The 24,200-nt window shown below is 49.7% G+C and overlaps 1 pseudogene across 1 annotated transcript in view; it reads left to right on the plus strand.

Moving 5' to 3' along the window:
- LOC147119745 (uncharacterized) overlaps positions 1-24,200 on the plus strand; it is a 420,036-nt pseudogene that overhangs the window by 369,468 nt on the left and 26,368 nt on the right. Inside the window, exon 12 of the transcript XR_015078069.1 lies at positions 1,267-1,837. The product of XR_015078069.1 is annotated as an uncharacterized LOC147119745 (transcript). The remainder of the gene's footprint in view (positions 1-1,266; positions 1,838-24,200) is intronic.

Below are 24,200 nucleotides of genomic sequence, written 5' to 3' on the forward strand. Positions count from 1 at the left end.
CCATGTACAGTCCCAGGGTTAGAATCCCCATGTGCAGTCCCAGGGTTGGAATCCCCATGTATAGTTCCAGGGGTTAGAATCCCCATGTAGAGTCCCAGGGTTAGAATCCTCATGTACAGTCCCAGGGCTAGAATCCCCATGTACAGCCCCAGGGCAGGAATCCCCATATACGGTCCAAGGGTTAGAATTCCCATGCACAGTCCCAGGCTTGGAATCCCCATGTAGAGTACCAGGGTTGGAGTCGCCATGTACAATCCCAGGGTTAGAATCACCATGTACAGTCCCAGGGTTGGAATCCCCATGTACAGTCCCAGGGTTGGAATCCCCATGTATTGTCCCCGGGTTGGAATCCCCATGTACGGTCCCCGGGTTGGAATCCCCATGTACGGTCCCCGGGTTGGAATCCCCATGTACGGTCCCCGGGTTGGAATCCCCATGTACGGTCCCCGGGTTGGAATCCCCATGTACAGTCCCCAGGTTGGAATCCTTAGCAACACCGAGTGCGGTTCTCAGGCTCCGAGTCACAGCCGCCATTCCCCGGGGCAACACCGAGTAGGAACGGCGATATATGCCCAAGTCAGGATAATATGTGACTTGGAGGGGAACTGGGAGGTGAAGGTGTTCCCATGCACCTTCTGCCCTTGTACTTCTAGGTGGTGGAGATCACGTGTTTGGGAGGTGCTGTCAAAGTTCTAGTGGAGTTACAGATGTATAAAGTCGCTCTCCTTCACCCCTCCCCCTCCCACCTCGCTCTCTCTCCTCCCATAGAGGCCAGAGGGGTTCCCTTCCCCGAAGGACATTAGTGAACTAGTTGGGTTTTTACAACAATCCGGCAGCTTTCATGGTCACTTTTTTCTAGTGCCGGCCCCACAATTTCCCAGATTCATTCAGCTCAATTTCACAACCTGCCTTTGTGTTTTCGTGGGTTCTCTCTCACCCTCCCTTTTTCCTGTTTCAAATTCATTTTACAGGGTGTTCGAAGGGGAGGATTTGCAGACGGGAAACTCAAACCAAACATCACTTCAAGATCTGACTGAGTCGCTCAATTCATCAGGACCTTTGAACATGGAAACAGAAAGCACCGTTCAGAGCAGAGAGAAACCGTACACGTGTTCTGTGTGTGGACGAGGCTTCAGCCAATCCTCTGGCCTGTCGAGATACAGGCGCAGTCACACTGGGGAGAGGCTGTTCACCTGCACTGTGTGTGGGAAGGGATTCACTCAGTTATCCCACCTGCTGCAGCACTGGCGAGTTCACACTGACGAGAGACCTTTTAAATGTCAGGACTGCGGAAAGCGCTATAAAGGTTCCAGGGAACTGACATACCATCAGAGTTTTCACGCTGACGAGAGACCGTTCAGGTGCTCTCACTGCAGGACTGGGTTCAGGCGATCATCTAACCTCACTGTACACCAGCGCACTCACACTGGGGAGAGACCGTTCACCTGCTCCGAGTGTGGGAAGGGATTCACGTGTTCATCCAACCTGCTGATACACCAGCGAGTTCACACCGGGGAGCGGCTGTTCACCTGCACTGCGTGTGGGAAGGGATTCAGGTGTTCATTTGACCTGCTGACACACCAATGTGTTCACACTGGGGAGTGACCGTTCACCTGCTCTGAGTGTGGGAAGGGATTCACTCAGCCATCCCACCTGCTGACACACCAGCGAGTTCACACTGGGGAGAGATGGTTCACCTGCTCCGAGTGTGGGAAGGGTTTCACGTGTTCATCCCATCTGCTGAAACACCAGCGAGTTCACACTGGGGAGAGACTGTTCACCTGCTCTGAGTGTGGGAAGGGATTCACTCAGTCATCTACCCTGCTGAGACACCAGATGTCAAACTGCGATCTGTTCCTGACTGAAAGTGAAACGGCAGGGTTAAGTATCCAGTCTAAAAATGACTGGTAATTATTCTATGAAGGTTTAATTTGTTTGTAGAATCATAGAATGGTTACAGCACAGAAGGTGGCCATTCGGCCCATTGAGCCCGTGCCGGCTCTCTGCAAGAGCACTTCAGCTAGTCCCACTCCCCCACCCTTTCCCCGGAGCCCTGCAAATTTTTGTCCTTCAGGTACTCATCCAATTCCCTTTTGAAAGCTACGATTGAATCTGCCTCCACCACCCTTTCAGGCAGTGCATTCCAGATCCTAACCACTCACTGCGTAAAAAGTTTTTCCCCACGTCACCTTTGATTCTTCTCCCAATCACCTTAAATCTGTGTCCTCTGGTTCTCGGCCCTTCCGCCAATGGGAACAGTTTCTCTCTATCTACTCTGTCTAGACCCCTCATGATTTTGAACACCACTATCAAATCTCCTCTCAATCTTCTCTGCTCTAAGGAGAACAACCCCAGCTTCTCCAGTCTATCCACGTAACTGAAGTCCCTCATTCCTGGAATCATTCTTGTAAATCTTTTCCGCACCCTCTCTAAACCTGCACATCCTTCCTAAAGTGCGGGGCCCAGAATTGGACACAATATTGCAGTTGGGGCCGAACCAGTGTTTTATAAAGGATCATCATAACTTCCTTGCTTTTGTACTCTATGTCTCTACTTATAAAGCCCAGGATCCCGTAAGCATTTTTAACCACTTTCTCAACCTGCCCTGCCACCTTCAACGATTTGTGCACATAAACCCCCAGGTCTCTCTGTTCATGCACCCCCTTTAGGATTCTACCCTTTAGTTTATATTGCCTCTCCTCGTTCTTCCTACCAAAATGTATCACTTTGCATTTTTCTGTGGTAAATTTCATCTGCCACATGTCTGCCCATTCCACCAGCCTGTCTCTGTCCTCTTGAAGTCTGTCACTATCCCCCTCGCTGTTCACTATACTTCCAAGTTTTGTGTCATCTGCAATTTTTGAAATTGTGCCCTGTACACCCACGTCCAAGTCATTAATATATATCAAGAAAAGCAGTGGTCCTAGAACCGACCCCTGGGGAACACCACTGTATACCTTCCTCCAGTCCGAAAAACAACCGTTCACCACTACTCTCTGTTTCCTGTCACTTAGCCAATTTCATATCCATGCTGCCTGTTCCTTTTATTCCATGGGCTTCAACTTTGCTGGCAAGCTTATTATGTGGCAATTTATCAAACGCCTTTTGGAAATCCATGTACACCACATCAACCGCATTGCCCTCATCAACTGTTTCTGTTACCTCATCAAACAACTCAATCAAGTTAGTTAAACACGATTTGCCTTTAACAAATCCATGCTGGCTTTCCTTAATTAATCCACACTTGTCCAAGTGACTGTTAATTTTGTCCCAGATTATCATTTCTAAAAGATTCCCCACCATCGAGGTTAAACTGACTGGCCTATAGTTGCTGGGTTTATCCTTACACCCTTTTTTGAACAATGGTGTAACATTTGCAGTTCTCCAGTCCTCTGGCACCACCACCGTATCCAAGGAGGATTGGAAGATTATGGCCAATACCTCTGTAATTTTCACCCTTACCTTCTTCAGCATCCTGGGATGCATCCCATCTGGTCCTGGTGACTGAGCTACTTTAAGTACAGCCAACCTTTATAGTACCTCCTCTTTATCAATTTTTCTCCCATCCAGTATCTCAACTACCTCCTCTTTCACTGTGACTTTGGCAGCATCTTCTTCCTTGTTAAAGGCAGATGCAAAGTACTCATTTAATATCTCAGCCATGTCATCTGCCTCCATGCGTAGGTCTCCTTTTGGTCACTAATCGGCCCCACCCCTCCTCTTACTATCCATTTATTATTTATATGCTATAGAAGACTTTTGGATTCCCTTTATGTTAGCTGCCAGTCCATTCTCATACTCTCTCTGCCCATTTTATTTCCTTTTTCACTTCCCCTCTGAATGTTCTATATTCAGCCTGGTTCTTGCTTGTATTCTCAATCTTACATCTGTCATACTCCCCCTTTTTCTGCTTCATCTTACTCCCTATCTCTTTCATCATGCAGGGAGTTCTGGCTTTGGTTGCCCTACCTTTCCCCCTCGTGGGAATGTACATCGACTGTACCCGAACCATCTCTTTAAAGGCAGCCCATTGTTCCAATACAGTTTTGTCTGCCAATCTTTGATTTCAATTTATCCGGGCCAGATCCATTCTCATCCCACTGAAATTGGCCCTCCTCCAATTCAGTATTTTTACTCTAGATTGCTCCTTGTGCTTTTCCATAGCTAATCTAAACCTTATGATACTATGATCACTGTTCCCTAAATGTTCCCCTACTGACAGTTGCTCCACTTGACCGACCTCATTCCCCAGAACCAGATCCAGCAATGCCTCCTCCCTCGTTGGGCCAGAAACGTACTGATCAAGAAAGTTGTCCTGAACACACTTCAGAAATGCTTCCCCTTCTCTGCCCTTTATACTATTACGATCCCAGTCTATATTAGGATAGTTGAAGTCCCCCATTATCACTACTCTATAGTTCTTGCACCTCTGTGTAATTTACCTGCAAATTTGCTCCTCTATATCCTTCCCACTATTTGGTGGTCTATAGAATACACCTAGTAGTGTAATGGCACCTCTATTGTTTCTTAACTCTAACCAGATAGATTCTGTCCTTGACCCCTTCAGGACATCTTCTCTCATATATCTTATAGAATCATAGTCATAACGGCAAAGAATGAGGTAATTCGGCCCATCGAGTCCGTGTTGGCTCACTGTAGAGCAATCCAGTCAGTCCCATTCCCCCGCTCGATCCCCGTAACCGTGCAAGTTTATTTCCCTCAAGTGCCTATCCAGTCTTCCCTTGAAAACATTGAGTGTCTCCGCTTTCACCACTTCCATCGGCAGCGAGTTCCAGGTCCTCAGCACCCTCTGAGTAAAAAAGTTTTTCCTCACATCCCCCTGTATCTCTTGCCCAAAACCTATATCTGTGTCCCCTCGTCCTTGTACCATCAACTAGTCGGAACAGCCTTTCCCCTTCTAGCCTATCCAAACCCATCATAATCGCGTACACCTCTATTAATTCACCCCTCAACCTCTTTTGCTCTAAATTTAAAAAATCCATCTTCTCCAACCTGTCCTTGTAACTAAGATTCCCCCATCCCCAGAACCATTCTGGTAAATCTCCTCTGCACCCTCTCAAGGGCCTTCACATCCTTTCTAAAGTGTGGTGACCAGAACTGGATGCAATACTCCAGTTGTGGCCTAACCAGCGCTTTATAAAGGTTCAGCATAACTTCTCTACTTTTGTACTCAATACCCCTATCTATGAAGCCCAAGATCCCATTTGCTTTGTTAACCACTCTCTCCATATGTCCTGCCAACTTCAGGGACCTATGCACATTAATTCCAAGGTCCCCCTGTCCCTGCATACTCTTTAAAACTGTGCCATTAAGTGTATATTGCCTCTCCCGTTCTTTCTGCCAAAATACATCACCTCACACTTCTCTGTATTAAATTCCATCTGCCACTTGTCTGCCCATTCTGCCAGCCTTTCTATGTCCTGTTGCAGTCGATTGGTATCATCCTCACTGTTTGCCACCCCCCGAGTTTGGTGTCATCGGCAAACTTAGAAATTCTACTCTGTATTCCAATCTCCAGGTCATTTATATATATCAAAAAAAGCAGTGGCCCCAGCACTGACCCTTGGGGAACACCACTGTCCACCATCCTCCAGTCTGAAAAACAACCATTTACCACAACTCGCTGTTTTCTGTCCTTAAGCCAATTCCTTATCCAAGCTACCACTGACCCACCTATTCCATGAGCCTCAATTTTGTTAACCAGCCTTCTATGTGGTACTTTGTCAAACGCCTTCCTAAAATCCATGTAAACAACATCCACTGCATTCCCTTCATCAATCCTCCCTGTAACTTCATCTGAAAATTCAATTAGATTAGTCAAACATGATCTGCCTTTTACAAATCCGTGTTGGCTATCCTTAATTAGCTTAAACCTCTCCAAGTGCCCGTTATATCCAGGAATATTTAGGACCCAATCCTGCCCTTTTTTGAGCCAGGTCTCCATTATCGCCACAACACCATATTTCCATGTAGCTATCTGCGCCTGCAGCTCACCAACCTTATTTACCATGCTTCGTGCATTTACACACATGCACTGTAAACCTATCTTAGATCTTCTTGTATTCTCTCTTAGTCTGATCCCATCTATTACCTTACTCTGTCTTACTATAATGCTATCTGTCTCTCCCAATCCTTTGTTTCTCCTTTCTAATGCTACATCCTGGCGCCCATCCCCCTGCCAAATTAATTTAAACCTTCCCCAACAGCACTAACTTCCCGACTCCCCAGCCAGGGGGGAAAAAACCTCTCAATCCCCCCTCAGAATCTTATGTTTCAATGAGATCACCTCTCATTCTTCTAAATTCCAGAGAGTATAGGCCCAATCTACTCAATCTCTCCTCATAGGACAAGCCTCTCATCCCAGGGATCAATCTAGTGAACCTTCGTTGCACCGCCTCTAAGGCATATCTGTCCTTCCTCAGATAAGGAGACAAAAGCTCCAGGTGTGGTCTCACCAAGGCCCTGTACAATTGTAGCAAGACTTCCTCACTCTTGTACTCCAGCCCCCTTGCAATAAAGGCTAACATGTCATTTGCCTTCCTAATTGCTTGCTGTACCTTCATGCTATCTTTACGTGTTTCCTGTACGAGGACACCTAAATCTCTCTGAACTCCAACATTTAATAGTTTCTCACCGTATAATAAATATTCTGTTTTTCTATAGTTCCGACCAAAGTGAATAACCTCACGTTGCTCCACATTATACTGCACCTGCCACCTTATTGCCCACTCACTTAACCTGTCTATATCCCTTTGCAGCCTCTTTGTGTTCTCCTCACAGCTTACTGTCCCACCTAGCTTTGTATCATCAGCAAACTTGGATACATTGCACTCAGTCCCTTCATCAAAGTCATTGATATAGATTGTAAATAGCTGAGGCCCAAGCACTGATCCTTGCAGCACCCCACTAGTTACAGCCTGCCAAACGGAAAATGACCCATTTATCCCCACGCCCTGTTTTCTGCCCATTAACCAATCCTCTATCCATGCTGATATATTACCCCCAACCCCATGAGCCCATATCTTGCGTAGCAACCTTGTATGTGGCACCTTATCGAATGCCTTTTGGAAATCCAAATATACCACATCCACTGGTTCCCCTTTATCTACGCTGCTAGTAACATCCTCAAAAAACTCTAATAAATTTGTTAAACACGATTTACCTTATAAAACCATGTTGACTCTGCCTAATCATGTTATTATTTTCTCAGTGTCCTGTTACCACTTCCTTAACAATGGATTCCAGCATTTTCCCAACGACTGATGTCAGGCTAACTGGCCTGTAGTTCCCTGTTTTCTCTCTCCCTCCTTTCTTGAATAGCGGTGTTACATTTGCTACCTTCCAATCCACTGGGGCTGTTCTAGAATCTGGGGAATTTTGGAAGATCACAACCAATGCATCCACTATCTCTGCAGCCACCTCTTTTAGAACCCTCAGATGTAGGCCGTCAGGTCATTGGGAGTTGTCGGAATTTATTCCCATTAGTTTCTCAAGTACTTTTTCTCTACTGATATTAATTACTTTAAGTTCCTCACTCTTATCAGCCCCTTGGTTCCCCACTATTTTGGGTCTGCTTTTTGTGTCTTCTACTATGAAGACAGATATACAATATTTGTTTAAAATCTCTGCCATTTCCTTGTTCCCCAATATAATTTCTCTTGTCTCAGCCCCTAAGGGACCAATGTTTACTTTTGCTTCTCTCTTCCTTTTTACATACTTGTAGAAGCACTTACAATCTGTTTTCATATTTCTTGCTAGTTTACTCTCATTCTATTTTCAAATACTTGAAGAGGAGTAATTTGCAATGAAATGGGAAAAAGCTGGAGTGTGGGACTGCACAGGATAGGAGCAGGAGTAGGCCATATGGCCCCTGATGTGCTATCAATTACTCATAAAAGACAGAGAGTTAGGAGAGTAACTAAAGGCTTTTATTAGCAAAGAACAGAGCATGCCTCTCGTGGTTGACTGGGTTCCAAGAAGGCAGGGGGCTGCAGGTCAATCACCTTTATACCTGGGCCTGTGGGTGGAGCCAGCCGAGACATGTTGAGGCATGCATAGGTACAACAGTGTGCAGCAACAACAACAACAACAACAACAGTGACTAACAATAACAGTGGTTTACCACATTCACCCCTTGTTTAAAATTGAGTCCGGCGGGGTGAAGTGTACTAAAGGTTCGTGTAAGTAAGTCTATCAGGTGGCCTTGTATGCCGTCCTGATTGTCGTGGTGGCGGCGGTGATGGTGCAGCATCCAACGTTGAATCTGGCATCTCATTGAGTGGTTGGGTGGTCAATGATGGGTCCTGGGGCTGCGGCATGCCGTCTAGCGGGGTTGGGTTGTGGGTAGTGGTGGATGGCAATGGTAGTGTTTCAGGGGCACCCAAAGGTGCGAGATCTCGTGTGGGGGCTGTGTCCTCCTGCCCGTCCGGGTACGCTACGTAAGCGTACTGGGGGTAGGCATGGGTAGTGGTGGGTGGCGAGGGAGGTGTTTCGGGAGCACCCGAAGGTGCGAGGTCTCGTATGGAGACTGTGTCCTCCCGCCCGTCCGGGTACACCACGTAAGCATACTGAGGGTTGGCATGGAGGAGGCTCACCCTCTTGACCAGGGGGTCCGTCTTATGGGACCTCACGTGCTTCCACAGTAGGACGGGTCCTGGAGAAGTCAGCCATGTCGGTAACGAGATCCCCGATGTGGACTTCCTGGGGAAGGAGAACATTCTCTCGTGAGGGGTAGCATTGGTGGCTGTACAGAGCAGTGACCGAATGGAATGGAGCGCCGCAGGGAGGACTTCCTGCCAGCGAGAGGTCGGAAGGCCCTTAGATTTCAAGTTTAAAAGGACTGCCTTCCAGACCGTCGCATTCTCCCTTTCCACCTGGCCATTCCCCCGGGGGTTGTAGCTGGTGGTCCTGCTTGTAGCGATACCTCTCGAGAGCAGGTACTGCCGGAGTTCGTCGCTCATAAAGGATGAGCCCCTGTCGCTATGAATATAGCTAGAGAAACCGAACAAGGCAAAGAGGTCATTCAGACATTTAATGACAGTGGTACTGGTCATGTCTGAGCAAGGGATGGCAAACGGGAAACGGGAGTACTCATCAATTATGTTGAGGAAGTACACATTGCGGTCGGAGGAGGGGAGGGGCCCTTTAAAATCGACGCTCAGCCGTTCAAAGGGGCGCGTGGCTTTGATCAGGCTTGCTCTGTCTGGCCTATAAAAATGCGGTTTGCACTCGGCACAGATTTGGCAGTTCCTGGTCATGGTCCTGACCTCCTCGATGGAGTAGGGCAGGTTACGGGATTTGATGAAGTGAAAAAACCTGGTGACCCCCAGGTGGCAGAGGTCATTGTGGAGGGTCTTCAGTCTATCGACCTGCGCGTTGGCGCATGTACCACGTGATAGGGCATCTGGGGGCTCATTGAGTTTCCCGGGCCGGTACAAGATATCGTAATTGTAGGTGGAGAGTTCGATTCTCCACCTCAAGATCTTGTCATTCTTGATTTTGCCCCTCTGCTTATTATTAAACATAAAAGCTACTGAACGCTGGTCAGTGAGCAGGGTAAATCGTTTTCCGGCCAGGTAATGCCTCCAATGTCGCACAGCTTCCACAATGGCCTGGGCCTCCTTTTCGACAGAAGAGTGTCGAATCTCGGGGCCCTGGAGGGTCCTTGAGAAAAAGGCCACGGGTCTCCCCGCCTGGTTAAGGGTTGCAGCTAGGGCAAAGTCGGATGCATCGCTCTCCACTTGGAAAGGGATGGACTCATCCACTGCGTGCATTGTGGCCTTCGCAACATCTCCTTTTATGAGAGTGAAGGCTGCACAGGCCTCTGCTGCCAGGGGGAAGGAGGTGGACTTGATGAGGGGTCTGGCTTTGTCCGCATAGTTGGGCACCCACTGAGCATAGTACGAGAAAAACCCTAGGCATCTCTTCAGTGCTTTTTGGCAGTGGGGGAGGGGGAGCTCCATAAGGGGGCGCATCCTGTCGTGGTCGGGGCCGATGACTCCGTTCTCCACTACACAGCCAAGAATGGCAAGGCGCTTGGTACGAAACATACATTTGTCCTTGTTGTATGTTAGGTTCAGCCGCTGGGCCGTACGGAGGAATTTCTCTAGATTAATATCATGGTCCTGCTGGTCACGGCCGCAGATGGTGACGTTGTCTAGATAGGGGAAAGTGGCCTGGAGCGTGTTCTGGTCAACCATCCGGTCCATCTCCCGTTGGAAGACTGAAACCCCGTTGGTGACGCTGAAGGGAACTCTGAGGAAGTGGTAGAGATGACCGTCAGCTTCAAAAGCTGTGTACTGGCGGTCCTCAGCCCTGATGGGGAGCTGGTGGTATGCCGACTTCAGGTCAATCATCGAGAACACCCGGTATTGTGCTATCTGATTGACCATGTCAGATATGCGGGGGAGTGGGTATGCATCTAGCTGGGTGTAGCGATTGATCGTCTGGCTGTAGTCAATAACTAGGCGCTGTTTTTCGCCAGTCTTCACTACCACCACTTGTGCTCGCCATGGGCTGGTGCTACTTTCAATAATCCCTTCCTTCAGGAGTCTTGCTACCTCGGATTTAATGAAGCTCCTATCCCCGGCACTGTAACGCCTGCTTTTGGTAGCGATGGGCTTACAGTCGCGGGTGAGGTTAGCGAACAAGGAGGTGGGGGGGACTTTAAGGGTGGAGAGGCTGCAAATGGTGCGCGGCGGGCGATTTAAAAGCTGCTGGCTGCAGACTGTGAGTGGGGGGAGGGGTCCGTCGTACGCTAATGTGACACTCTTAAGGTGGCACTGAAAATCCAACCCCAGTAGAACGGCAGCGCAAAGATGGGGCAGGACCAGGAGTTTAAAATTTTTGTATTCTGTGCCCCTTACTGAAAGGGTCACTACACAGTAGCCACCGACGTCCGCTGACTGGGCTTTGGAAGCCAAAGAGATCCGATGTCGCGTCGGCAGGACCGGGAGAGAGTAACTGCGCACCGTGTCAGGGTGGATAAAGCTTTCCGTGCTCCCGCTGTCAAGAAGGCAGGTAGTGGCGCGGCCGTTTACCGTAATGTCCATCATGGACCTGGGCAGTTGATGAGGGAGAGATTGGTCCAGCGTCACGGAGGCCCAGCGTATGGTCGAGCGAGTCGATGTGGTCGTCAGATGAGGCGGTGGTTGCGTCCGGGTCCCCCGTGGTTGAAGTTGGAGACGTCCGAGATGGCGGCGCCCATGGTCCCGATCCCCACGCCGCTGGGGGAGCCCAAGATGGCGGACAAGATGGCTGCCCCCACGGTTCGCACGCGGCGCTGCTGGCGTTAGCGGTTTTACCTTTGCAGGCGCTGACATAGTGTCCTTTCTTCCCGCAGCTGGAGCAGGTAGCGTTTCTCGCCGGGCAGCGTGCTCTGGGGTGTTTTGCCTGGCCACAAAAGTAACATTTCTGTGCCTTGGACATCGCAGCAGCAGTTGAAGGTGGCGGTCCCATGACCCAAGGTTGTGGCGTCCACGTTGCGGAGCGGTTAGGGGAGAAGGCGTCCATATTCCTGTGGGCCGCGTCGAGCGAGAGCGCGAGGGACACTGCCTTTCTCAGGTCCATTTCTCCCTTTTCCAACAGTCTCTGCCGGGAGAAGTCGGACCTTAGACCCGCAACGAAAGCATCTCGGATCAGTCCCTCCGTGTGTGCTGCGGCTGATACTTCTTTGCAATCGCAGTCTCGGCCGAGTATCCATAGTGCCCGTAGGAAGGCCTCCACTGATTCCCCGGGCTGCTGTCTGCGGGATCTTAAGAGGTGCCTGGCATAGACCGTATTTACCGGGCGTGCGTATTGCCCTTTTAGCAGATCGATAGCCGCCGCATAGGTTGTCGCGTCCTGGATTATTGTATAAACTTGGTGGCTCACCTTTGAGGCCAGGATTTCCAACTTGTTTTCGTCCAGGGTCACAGTTGAGGCTTGCAGGTAGGCCTCGAAGCAACGCAGCCAATGCACGAATTTGGTAGCCGAACCCGCTTCTTGGGGGTCTAGGTCCAGGCATGTTGGTCTGAGGGCTCGCAGCAGCTCCTGCTGCTCAGTGTTTGGTGCAGCAGCCTGCTGTTCAGCGTTTGGTGCAGCAGCCTGCTGTTCAGCGTTTGTCGACATTTTGTTTTTGCTAATAAAATTGATGCGCTATCAATTACTCATAAAAGACAGAGAGTTAGGAGAGTAACTAAAGGCTTTTATTAGCAAAGAACAGAGCATGCCTCTCGTGGTTGACTGGGTTCCAAGAAGGCAGGGGGCTGCAGGTCAATCACCTTTATACCTGGGCCTGTGGGTGGAGCCAGCCGAGACATGTTGAGGCATGCATAGGTACAACAGTGTGTAACAACAACAACAACAACAGTGAATAACAATAACAGTGGTATACCACAGCCCCTTGATCCTGCTCCACCATTCAATAAGATCATGGCTAATCTTTGAACTCGACTCCACTTTCTCACCCGCTCCGCATATCCCTTGATTCCCTTAATATCCCCAAATCTACTGATCTCAGCCATGAATATACTCAACGACTGAGCATCCACGGCCTTGTGGGGTAGAGAATTCCAAAGATTCACAACCCTCTCATCTCAGTCCTAAATGACCTCCCCTTATCCTGAGACAATGCTCCCTAGTTCTAGACTCTCCAGCCCGGGGAAGCAGCCTCTCAGCATTTACCCTGTCAAGCCCTCTCAGAATCTATATATATAAATCGGTACTTCTGTCATTCTGTCTATCTGTCATTCTGTCATTCTGTCTGTCATTCTGTCTGTCATCGCGTGTGCGTCTGGCGAGCTATGCGCTCGAAAGTTACAGGGCGTACCTACGCGCGCGTTACCTCCAAAGAAAGCTTACGCTTCCGAGACGGTTTTAAGCGTATTTACGTTTCGGCCGGGCTAAAATCCCGCCCGCGGTATCCCAAAAACCTTCAACGTTCCGCTCATTAGCATCTCATTATCCGCTCATTAGCGACAGAGTGACCTCGAGCACGACCGGGTTGCTGGCGGGCCAATCGGTGCGCGTGTGGCCGGGCCTTATCGTTCTGAACCGAGGTGAGTCGCCGCCATCTTGATTCCAAACTTTTCCTTTCTTTTTCCTGCTTTCTGCGTCTTAAAAAAAAACGTTGCTTTTAAAACACATATTGTTTTTTAAGAAAATGATTTAGAAAGTAATTAACTTATCTAATCTCATTAATTTTCCTACCTTTCCCCGTTTTTCCAGGTAGGCCTAGATGCCTCGGCGTCTCCTCCGCACCCACGCCCGAGCTAGGCACCTCCCAGCCCCACTTGAAGGCTGGAGGGCCGAGCCTCAGCCCAGCGCCGCTAGGGTGCGCGCGCAGCAGCAGCTGAGATGCGCTGTCTCTGGCTCGGCCGGGGCTTGCTGAGCGTCAAGCGTTACCCTGGCAACCCCGGCCGGCCGTCTCGCACAGCCGCAATCGGCGGTCTTCACCTTGGGCGGGGGGGGGGGGTTGTCGCGACCCTCGGGGGGGGGCGCGACCCTCGGCGGGAGGCCGCGACCCTCGGGGGGGCCGCGCGCGCAGCAGGAGAAGCTGAGACGCGGCGTCTCTCTCCCTCTGGCTCGGCCCGGGGGCGGGGCTTGGTCAGCGTCACGGTTACCCTGGCAGCCGGGCCCGCCAGCCGAGCCAGAGACGCCGCGTCTCAGCTCCTGCTGCGCGCACAATCGGCGGTCTTCACCTCGGTGGGGGGGCCGCGACCCTCGGGCGGAGGTGGGGGTGGGGGGGCGCGACCCTCGGGGGGGGGGCGACCCTCGGGGGGGGGGCGCGACCCTCGGGGGGGGCGCGACCCTCGGGGGGCCGTGACCCTCGGGGGGGCCCCCGCCCTCCCTCCCCTCCCTCCCTTCTCCCCCCACCCTCCCTTTCCCCCCCTTTTCCCCCCCCCCGCCCTCCCCCCTCCCTTCCCCCCGCCCTCCCGCCCCTCCCCTGCCCCCCACCCTCCCTTCCCTGCCCTCCCCTCCCCTCCTCCCCATCCCCTCCCTCCCCTCCCCCTCCCCTCCCCCTCCCCTCCCCCCCCTCCTCCCCTCCCCCTCCCCTCCCCTCCCTCTCTTCCCCCCAGTCGCTCTCTCTCTTCCCCCCAGTCGCTCTCTCTCTTCCCCCCAGTCGCTCTCTCTCTCTCTTCCAACAACAACATTCCCTCGAAAAAGCCTCAACACCGCCGGGCACTTCAGCTAGTCGTATATGTTTCAATGAGATCACCTCTCATTCTTCTAAACTCCAGAGAGTATAGGCCCATTCTACTCAATCTCTCATCATAGGACAACCCTCTCATCCCAGGAATCAATCTAGTCAACCTTCGTTGCTCCCTCTCTAAGGCCTGTATATCCTTCCTTAGGTACAGAGACCCAAACTGTCCACAGAACTCCAGGTGTGGTCTCACCAAAGCCCCGTACAATTGTAGTAAGACTTCCTTACTCTTCTATTCCAACCCCCTTGCAATAAAGGCCAACATGCCATTTGCCTTCCTAATTGCTTGCTGTACCTGCAGGCTAACTCTCTGTGATTTGTGTACAAGGAAACCCAAATCCCTCTGAACAACAACATTTGATAATTTCTCACCATTTAAAAAATATCCTGTTTTTCTATTCTTCCTACCAAAGTGCATAACCTCACATTTCTCCACATTATACTCCATCTGCCACCTTCTTGCCCACTCACTTAACCTGTCAATATCCCTTTGCAGCCTCTTTGTGTCCTGCTGGTGGGTGGCTGCTCATTATCCTCGGTGTGATTTAATCCCCTTTCCCACTGAATACTGCGGACAGACAGGCTCACCTTGGGAACGGAATGGTCATTGTGACATCACTTTCTAAACAAGAGCCCACAAGACAATGGGTTATCAATAAATGTTAAAGGGACTCAACGCTCTGAAGTTACACTGTGAATAAAGGAAATAAAATGCTGATAAATAATGTCTGAAGATAATGATTTCTCTCTGTGGAACGTGCTTGCACACATTCAGAATGACGAGCTTTGTACACACACAGCAAACACTTTGTGAGGCTCTTTTCAGTTGTTGCTCTGAACCCGCTGAGAGCTGGTGCACCCGGTGGGCATTAGGACCCTGCGGCCGCCCATCCGGCGGTGCTGTGAGGTCACGGTTCCACGCTCTGTCTCACCCAATCACTGCCCAAAGCACTGATTTTAACACCGTGGAGAAAACACTTTCTGAGGCCTTGGAGAGACTAAAATCCTACTATGAAGAAAACCACCTTCGCGCAAACCCATCAAAGACGCAAGTTTGTGCATTCCACCTCAGAAACCGTGAAGCCAAACGCCAGCTGAAAGTAACCTGGTGTGGAGCAACACTGGCACATTGCGAGCACCCTATCTACTTAGGAGTCACCCTTGACCGATGCCTCACCTTCAAGAACCACATCGAGAAGACAAAGGCAAAAGTGAGCCCACGAAACAACATCCTGAATAAGCTTTCTAACACAAGATGGGGAACAAGCCCGAAAACATTGCGAACCAGTGCACTTGCTCTTTGCTATTCCACTGCCGAATACGCCTGCCCTGCATGGGAAAGGTCTACTCATGCCAAGAAGATGGATGCCGTTCTGAATGCAAGCTGCCGATTTATCACAGGTTGCTTAAAACCAACAAACACCAACAGCCTATATATCCTGGCGGGTATCGCTCCTCCTGATGTAAGAAGAATGGTAGCCAGCAAGAAAGAGCGACTCCGTCAAACATCAGATGAGAGGCACCCTCTGCATTGTCACACACCTACACCCAGCCGCCTAAAGTCAAGGAAGAGTTTCATGAACAGTGTTGTTCCATTGCAATCAACCTCATCTGAAGCCCGCATCGCCTTGTGGAAAGACCGGCTCGCCAGTCTTGAACAACCCCCAGCGATGGAAATTTTACCTGATGAAAGCCTTCCCCCAGTAGCTAATTGCAACTGGGCAACCTGGAAGTGCCTTAACAGACTTAGGACCGGTGTAGGTTGCTCAAAGGTGTCACTAAGCAAATGGGGATATTCAACCAGCCCGACAACTTGTGAATGTGGAACTGAGGCACAGACTATGCAACATCTCCTGCAATACCCATCGTTAGAGGAACCCTGCAATGTTGCAGATCTTGCCGAATTCAACAACAAGGCGCAAAAATGTGTCCAGTTCTGGCTGGGCTATGTATAGACTGTCCGTGGACACGATAAGAAGAAGAAGTGGGTCCCGCCAAAGCTCAATAGAAAATACTGCAGCAAAAACAATCCTGACCATTCACAAACTGGGAGCAATCAGCACAGCACAACACAAGTGTGAATTAGTAGACTTTAACACACAGAGTTTGTCACTAATTAGTGCAAAGTGCAGGGCACTATTGCTCACCTTCAGTCCTGTCCCTCAATCCCAGCTCATCTCTGGGGGATTGTTACAAGGTTCACCCCGTCCTTTCAACACAAATATTACCCACATAATCCCACATCAATTAGACATTGCACACAGCTTCTGACAGTTAGTAACAAGACTAAACCGATGGTTCAAACCATTAAATAATTAAATAAATCAATCAATCAATCAATCATCCCATTCCATCCCATCTCATCCCGGTGGATAAAACCTCAGACGGTTCCTTAGTTCGGATTCCTCTGGTTCCTCAGCATATATGTGTCAGGATACTGAAACCCAGCTTTCTCACAGTCCACTCCTGGAGGCCCCACTCCCTGAGCCTACAACCTTCAGCAGGGTCAGTGGTGGAGTTCCGCAGCGGGAGTGATCCCAGAGTAACTGTCGGGATCGCAACCCGTGGATGTTCCGGGTCGTGTATTTTTAGTTATCCTGGTGTCTAACACGCACACATCAATAAAACAGGGAATTCCTGGAAATACGCTGCAGGTCCTTCTTTATCTGGAGATCAAATGTCTGTTGTGTAATTGTACCAGCAGTTAACAGGCTCCTGTGAACTCCTCCCTGTGTTATTTTAATGCAGACTTTAATCAATTTATTTTAAACGGGTATATGTCACACACATATTAAATCTTCGTGGAATAATTACCAGTCATTTTTAGACTGGAAACTTAACCCTGCCGTTTCTCTTTCAGTCAGGAACAGATCCCAGTTTGACATCAATCTCTGATTTGACAGCACGTTTCCAACATTCACCGTTGTTCTTCCTGACTCTAAACACAGTTGTAAAGGAGCCTTCTGTTCCGTGCCTAGGAGCTCTGACCCATGGGAGAGAGCGGCTGGGACACATTCCTTATCGACCTCAAGATTAAAGGGATATAGGTCTCCAAAGGGATATAGATAGACTAAGTGAGTGGGCAGTAAGGTGGCAGATGGAGTATAATGTAGGGAAATGTGAGGTTATTCACTTTGGTAGGAAGAATAGAAAAACAGAATATATTTTGAATGGTTAGAAACTTTCAAATGTTGGTGTTCAGAGAGATTTGGGTGTCCTCGTGCAAGAAACACAGAAAGCTAGCATGCAGGTACAGCAAGCAATAAGGAAGGCAAATGGCATGTTGGCCTTTATTGCAAGGGGGTTGGAGTATAAGAGTAAGGAAGTCTTGCTACAATTGTACAGGGCCTTGGTGAGACCACACCTGGAGTACTGTGCACAGTTTTGGTCTCCTTATCTAAGGAAGGATATACTTGCCTTGGAGGCGGTGCAACGAAGGTTGACTAGATTGATTCCTGGGATGAGAGGGCTGTCCTATGATGAGAGATTGTGTAGAATGGGCCTATACTCTCTGGAGTTTAGAAGAATGAGAGGTGATCTTATTGAAACCTGCAAGATTCTGAAGGGGATTGACAGGGTAGATGCTGAGAGGTTGTTTCCCCTGGCTGGAGTGTCTAGAACTAGGGGGCATAGTCACAGGATAAGGGGTCGGCCATTTAAGACTGAGATGAGGAGGAATTTCTTCACTCAGAGGGTTGTGAATCTTTGGAATTCTCTGCCCCAGAGGGCCGTGAATGCTGAGTCTTTGAGTATATTCAAGGCTGAGATCGATGGATTTTTGGACTCTAGGGGAATCAAGGGATATGGAGATCGGGCGGGAAAGTGGAGTTGAGGAGGATGATCAGCCATGATCTTGTTGAATGGCGGAGCAGGCTCAAGGGGCCATGTGACCTTCTCCTGCTTCCAATTCTTATGATCTTTTCTTATGTTCTTAGTCTGCCCAGCAACTTTCCTTTCAGTGAAGAGAGACGAGAAAGACCAAAGTGCCGTTTGCCCCTCTCAGTGTGGCCCTGAAGGACTGTGTCCAGGCTGTAGTTCTGTTCCCGCCGTACGATCCTCCCCCAGATTGTCCTTTCTGAGCTCCAGCCAGGTGATGCTAAACACTCAGGTGGGAACGACAAAAATCCACAACAATGTGTTTAAAGCAAAGCTGATTTATTTGACATATATCCAGAAATTTAAACTCCAGCCCAGTTACAGGGGTTATTAACATCAGCAGAAACAAACCCCAGCTGTCAGTGTGAACATGATTCAGTCCTGGATGTAATTAACAGCAGCAACAACAGCATAATCCAACCCCTGCAGTCACATGTGAACTCACTGGTGTGTCAGCAGGCTGGATGACTGAGTGAATCCCTTCCCACACTCAGAGCAGGTGAACAGTCTCTCCCCAGTGTGAACTCGCTGGTGTACAGTGAGGTGAGATGATTGCCTGATCCCAGTCCCGCAGTGAGAGCACCTGAACGGTCTCTCATCAGTGTGAACATGTTGATGACACATCAATTCCTCTGAACTTTTATAACACTTTCCAGGCATTTAAAAGGTCTCTCCCCAGTGTGAAGTCGCTGGTGATTCAGCAGCTGGGATGACTGAGTGAATCCCTTCCCACACTCGAAGCAGGTGAACGGTCTCTCCCCGGTATGACTGCGCTTGTGACTCGACAGGCCAGAGGATCGGCTGAAGCCTCGTCCGCACACAGAACACATGTACGGTTTCTCCCCGCTCTGAACGGTGCTTTCTGATTCCATGCTCAAAGGTCCTGATGAATTGAGTGACTCTGTCAGATCTTGAAGTGATCTTTGGTTTGTGTTTCCCGTCTGCTAATCCTCCCCTTCTAACACCCTGTAAAATTAATTTCAAACAGGAAAAAGGGAGGGTGAGAGAGAATCCACAAAAACACAAAGGCAGGTTGTGAAATTGAGCTGAATGAATCTGGGAATTTGTGGGGCCGGCACTAGAAAAAAGTGACCATGAAAGCTGCTGGATTGTCGTAAAACCAAACTGGTTCACTAATGTCCTTCAGGGAAGGGAAACCGCCACCCGGTCTGGGCCTACACAAGACTCTGGCCTCTATGGGAGGAGAGACAGTGAGGTGGGAGGGGGAGGGGGAGGGGTAAAGGAGAGTGACTTTATACATCTGTAACTTGACTAGAACTTTGACAGCACCTCCCAAACACGTGACCTCCACCACCTAGAAGGACAAGGGCAGCAGGTGCATGGGAACACCATCACCTTCCAGTTCCCCTCCCAAGTCACAAAATATCCTGACTTGGGCATATATCACCTTTCCTACTCGGTGTTGCTGAGGCCTGGTCGCTCTGACTCGGGGCCTGAGAACCGCACTCGGTGTTGCTGAGGGTTCCAGCCCTGGGACTGTACATGGGGATTCTAACCCTGGGACTGTACATGGGGATTTCAAACCTGTGACTGTACATGGGGATTCAAACCCTGGGACTGTACATGGGGATTCCAAAACTGGGACTGTACATGGGGATTCTAACCCTGGGACTGTACATGGGGATTCCAACCCTGGGACTGTACATTGGGATTCCAACCCTGGGAACGTACTTGGGGATTGCAACCCTGGGACTGTATATTGGGATTCCAACCCTGGGACTGTACATGGGGATTCCAACTCTGGGACTGTACATGGGGATTCCAGCCCTGGGAACGTACTTGGGGATTCCAACCCTGGGACTGTATATTGGGATTCCAACCCTGGGACTGTACATGGGGATTCCAACTCTGGGACTGTACATGGGGATTCCAACCCTGGGACTGCACATGGGGGTTCCAACCCTGGGACTGTACATGGGGATTCTAACCCTGGGATTGTACATGAGGATTGCAACCCTGGGACTGTACATGGGGATTCCAACCCTGGGACTGTACATGGGGATTCTATCCCTGGGACTGTACATGGGAATTCCAACCCTGGGACTGTACATGGGGATTCCAACCCTGGGACTGTGCATGGGGATTCCAACCTTAGGACTGTACATGGGGATACCAACCCTGGGAATGTACATGAGGATTCCAACCCTGGGACTGTACATGGGGATTCCAGCCCTGGGACTGTACATGAGGATTCCAACCCTGGGACCGTACATGGGGATTCCAACCCTGGGACTGTACATGGGGATTCCAACCCTGGGACCGTACATGGGGATTCCAACCCTGGGACTGTACATGGGGATTCTAACCCTGGGACTGTACATGGGGATTCTAACCCTGGGACTGTATATGGGGATTCTAAGCCTGGGACTGTACATGGGGATTCCAGCCCTGGGACTGTTCATGGGGATTCCAACCCTGGGACTGTTGATAGAGATTCCTATCCTGGGAAGTTTCAAGGGGACCCAGTTCTGGGGCTCTTTTGTTACAATTGTGTGGGATGTTAACTGTGTGTTCTGCTTTTACCAGCGCCTTCATTAGAGCTGGTGAGAAATCCGAAGTGTGGAGAGTCTGAATCAAATAACTGAGTCCATTTATTACATCCCCGGGCACTGGGACCAGGCTGGGAACAGACACTTAAGCCCCGCCCACTCTTTGTTCCTGACAAAATGTCTGCGCATGCGCTTTGGTTCTCACTGAATCAAGATGGCGACCGTTCTCCTGGGCCTGTGACCGGGAGAAGACCCGGAGCTGCAAACGTGGGACCATCGGGTTATTATTCACAGCTTGTGGCCTGTACTATTTATGTCTGAAGCGTCCCCGCCCATCCACCGGTCGAGTACTCCGCTCCGTCCGGCCGTTTCTTAATAATTTATCAGGACCTAACCCACATACACCCGCCTCCGCGATGTCACACACCGCGCATGCTCCAATCCCAAGCGGCTCCGCGCCTGCGCACTGGTCTCCTGTACTCTGTGTGCGGCATATTCTTCCCCGCGGGGAATGCTGGGTAAAAAACCCCACCATTGAAAGTCCACATTCGTGAAGAGAACAGGATTTACTGGGATTGCATTGAGCACTGAACCATGTTCATTCTAGCAGTTAGAGTGCGTTTCTGCTGATCTTAATAACCCCTATACCTGGGCTGGAGATTAATATTCTGTATAAATATTGAATAAATCACTTTGTTTCAAACACAGTGTATTCAATAACAACAGAAAATGCTGGAAATACTCAGCAGGTCAGGCAGCATCCGTGGAGAGAGAAACAGAGTTAACATTTCAGGTCTGTGACCCTTCGTCAGAACTGGAAAAAGTTAGAGATGTAACAGATGTTAAGCAGGTGCAGAGGCAGGGGAAGGCGGAGGGGAGGAAAGAATAAAAGGGACGGTCTGTGATTGGGTGGATGGAAGTAGTGGTTAAATGTTGCAAATGGGGATGGCAGAATCATCAACACCTGCTGCCTGAAAAAATACAGGCAGAGGTTATAGTCTGAAACTGTTGAACTCAATGTTGAACCACTGCTCTCGCCGCATCCTGAGATCCACGCTCAATGCCATGCGTTGCCACATGAACACTATCGACTTCTCTCTTCAGCAGCACCGACACACTCTATCTCAGAGCTGTCCTGGTCCACAGTTCCATTTCATCCTTTGCCTCATCTGGTGCTTCAATAAGAAACTTTTTTCTTTCCTTTCAGCTGTCAGGGATCGCAAGCTTCAACAACTCTTGGACACCAATGCCCCTCCGGAACCTTCTTCCCTTTCACTTTCTTCTGACACCATCCCTTCTTCCAATCTCACCCCCTGCCGTGTTTTCACTATCCGCTCTGACCTTCCCCTCTCTGACACCGAACAATAAGTCCTCAGCAAAGGCCTTAGCTTCATCCCCTTACGCCCCCACCTCAATGAACTTCGAGCTCAGCATGATGCTGAGCTCTCTTTCCATCGCCTTTGTCTCCCTGACCACTTCTTTGGCCAGGAGTCTTCCCTCTGCACAGCGGACCATTTCTCCCGCTTTCAGAATTCACGCTCTACCTGGACCCCTCCCTCTGGCCTCTTACCCTCTCTAGATCTTTTCATTGCGAGCTGCTGGCGTGACATCGGCCGTCTCAATTAATATGCTCCCCTCACTCACTCCAACCTACCTCCCTCTGAACTTGCAGCACTCCATTCTCGCCGATCCAACCCTAAAAATGGCCCAGTAATTCCTGTCACAACGCGTGAGTACGGACGGGGTACTCACGCGTCTGCCCGGAAGAATTGCTGGTTTTCAGCATGCACAACGCACGCGCTGAAAACCGGCATTTCCTGTCCTCTGACCCAAGGGGTTAAGAGGCAGAGCGCGTGTGACTGCACAGGCAGCGCGTGCGCAGTGAAATTCCTTTTTTTTTTCAGAGTTGCCCGAGTGTAAAGGCCTCCGGTTTTTACACGTGGAAAAACCAGACGTAAGTACTTAGTTTTACAGGTAAGTGGGCTTTTAGTACAATTTAGACATTTTTTTCTCCACAGGTTTATTATTTTTAAAGAATTTACAGTAAGGTAAGTTTAGTTTTAGACCCGATTTTTAAAAAAATTATTTTTTTCAAAAAATTGATTAATTGTTTAAAACATTTTTTTAAACTTATTTATAGTTAATATAATCAGTGGGATGTTTTTAAAAATTTTATTTAAAGTTTAAGTAGTGTTTTGGCAGCCCATACTTTTCATGAGTTTGACAGTTCTTACTGTCAAACTCATGAATGAGTTTCCCCTCCCCTGATTGGTTGCACAGTGCTCACCTGATCCCAGCCGGCACATCGCACTAACTACGCCGCTGGATCAGGTAAGCACATCGCGCCGACATTTGAACCAGGCCAGTGACAGGAAATGCAAGCAGGCCCGGGCTTCAGATGTCAGCGCGCAGGGTGAGTGCACATCGGGGGCTTGCACGCGCGGCAAGCTCCCGATCCTAATTTCAGGGCCATTGTCATTAAACCTGCTGACAAGGGTGGCGCTGTTGTTGTGTGGAGGCTGAACGCCAACTCTGACATCTCCTACCTCCCCCTAGACCATGACCCCACTACCAAAGATCAAGCCATTGTTTCCAAGACTGTCACTGACCTCATCTCCTCTGGAAATCTTCCCTCCATGGCCATCAACCTCATCGTACCCCAACCCCACACAGCCTGCTTCTACCTCCTTCCCAAGATCCACAAACTGGGCTGCCCTGGTAGACCCATTGTTTCAGCCTGTTCTTGCCCCACGGAACTGATTTCTTCCTATCTCGACTCTGTTTTTGCTCCCCTTGTCCATTCTCTTCCCACCTACATTTGCGACTCTTCCAATGCCCTCCGCCATTTGAACAGTTTCTGGTTTCCTTTTCACCATGGACATCCAATCGCTATACACGTCCATCCTCCACCAGGATGGCCTGAGGGCGCTCCGCTTCTTACTTGAACAGAGGCCCAACCAGTCCCCATCCACCACCACCCTCCTCCGCCTGGCTGAACTTGTTCTCACATTGAACAACTTCTCCTTTGACCCCACTCACTTCCTCCAAATTAAAGGTGTTGCTATGGGAACCCGCATGGGCCCTAGCTATGCCTGCCTTTTCATGGGATAAGTGGAACATTCTTTGTTCCAGTCCTACTCAGGTCCCCTCCCTCACCTCTTTTTCTGGTACATTGATGACTGTATTGTTGCCGTTTCCTGCTCTCACCCTGAACTAGAAAATTTCATTCACTTTGCTTCCAATTTCCACCCTCCCCTCACCTTCACATGGTCCATCACTGACTCTTCCCTTCCATTCCTCGACTTCATTGTCTCCATTTCTGAGGATTAGGCTAGCACCAAACATCCGCTGTAAGCCCACAGCTAACTGGACTACACTTCCTCCCACCCCACTTCCTGAAAGGACTCTATTCCATTCTCACAGTTTCTCCGTCTCTGCCGCATCTGTTCTGACGATGCCACCTTCCATACTAATGCTTCCGATATGCCTTCCTTTTTCTTCAACTGGGGATTCCCTTCTACCGTGGTTGACATGGCCCTCAACCGTATCCATCCATTTCCAGCACTTCTGCTCTCACCCCATCCCCTTCCTCCCAGAACCACGATAGG

The sequence above is a fragment of the Somniosus microcephalus genome, chromosome 4 (assembly GCF_052327205.1).
Source record: "Somniosus microcephalus isolate GS21.2 chromosome 4, FLI_Smic_1.0, whole genome shotgun sequence".
In the NCBI taxonomy this organism is placed as follows: Eukaryota; Metazoa; Chordata; class Chondrichthyes; order Squaliformes; family Somniosidae; genus Somniosus; species Somniosus microcephalus.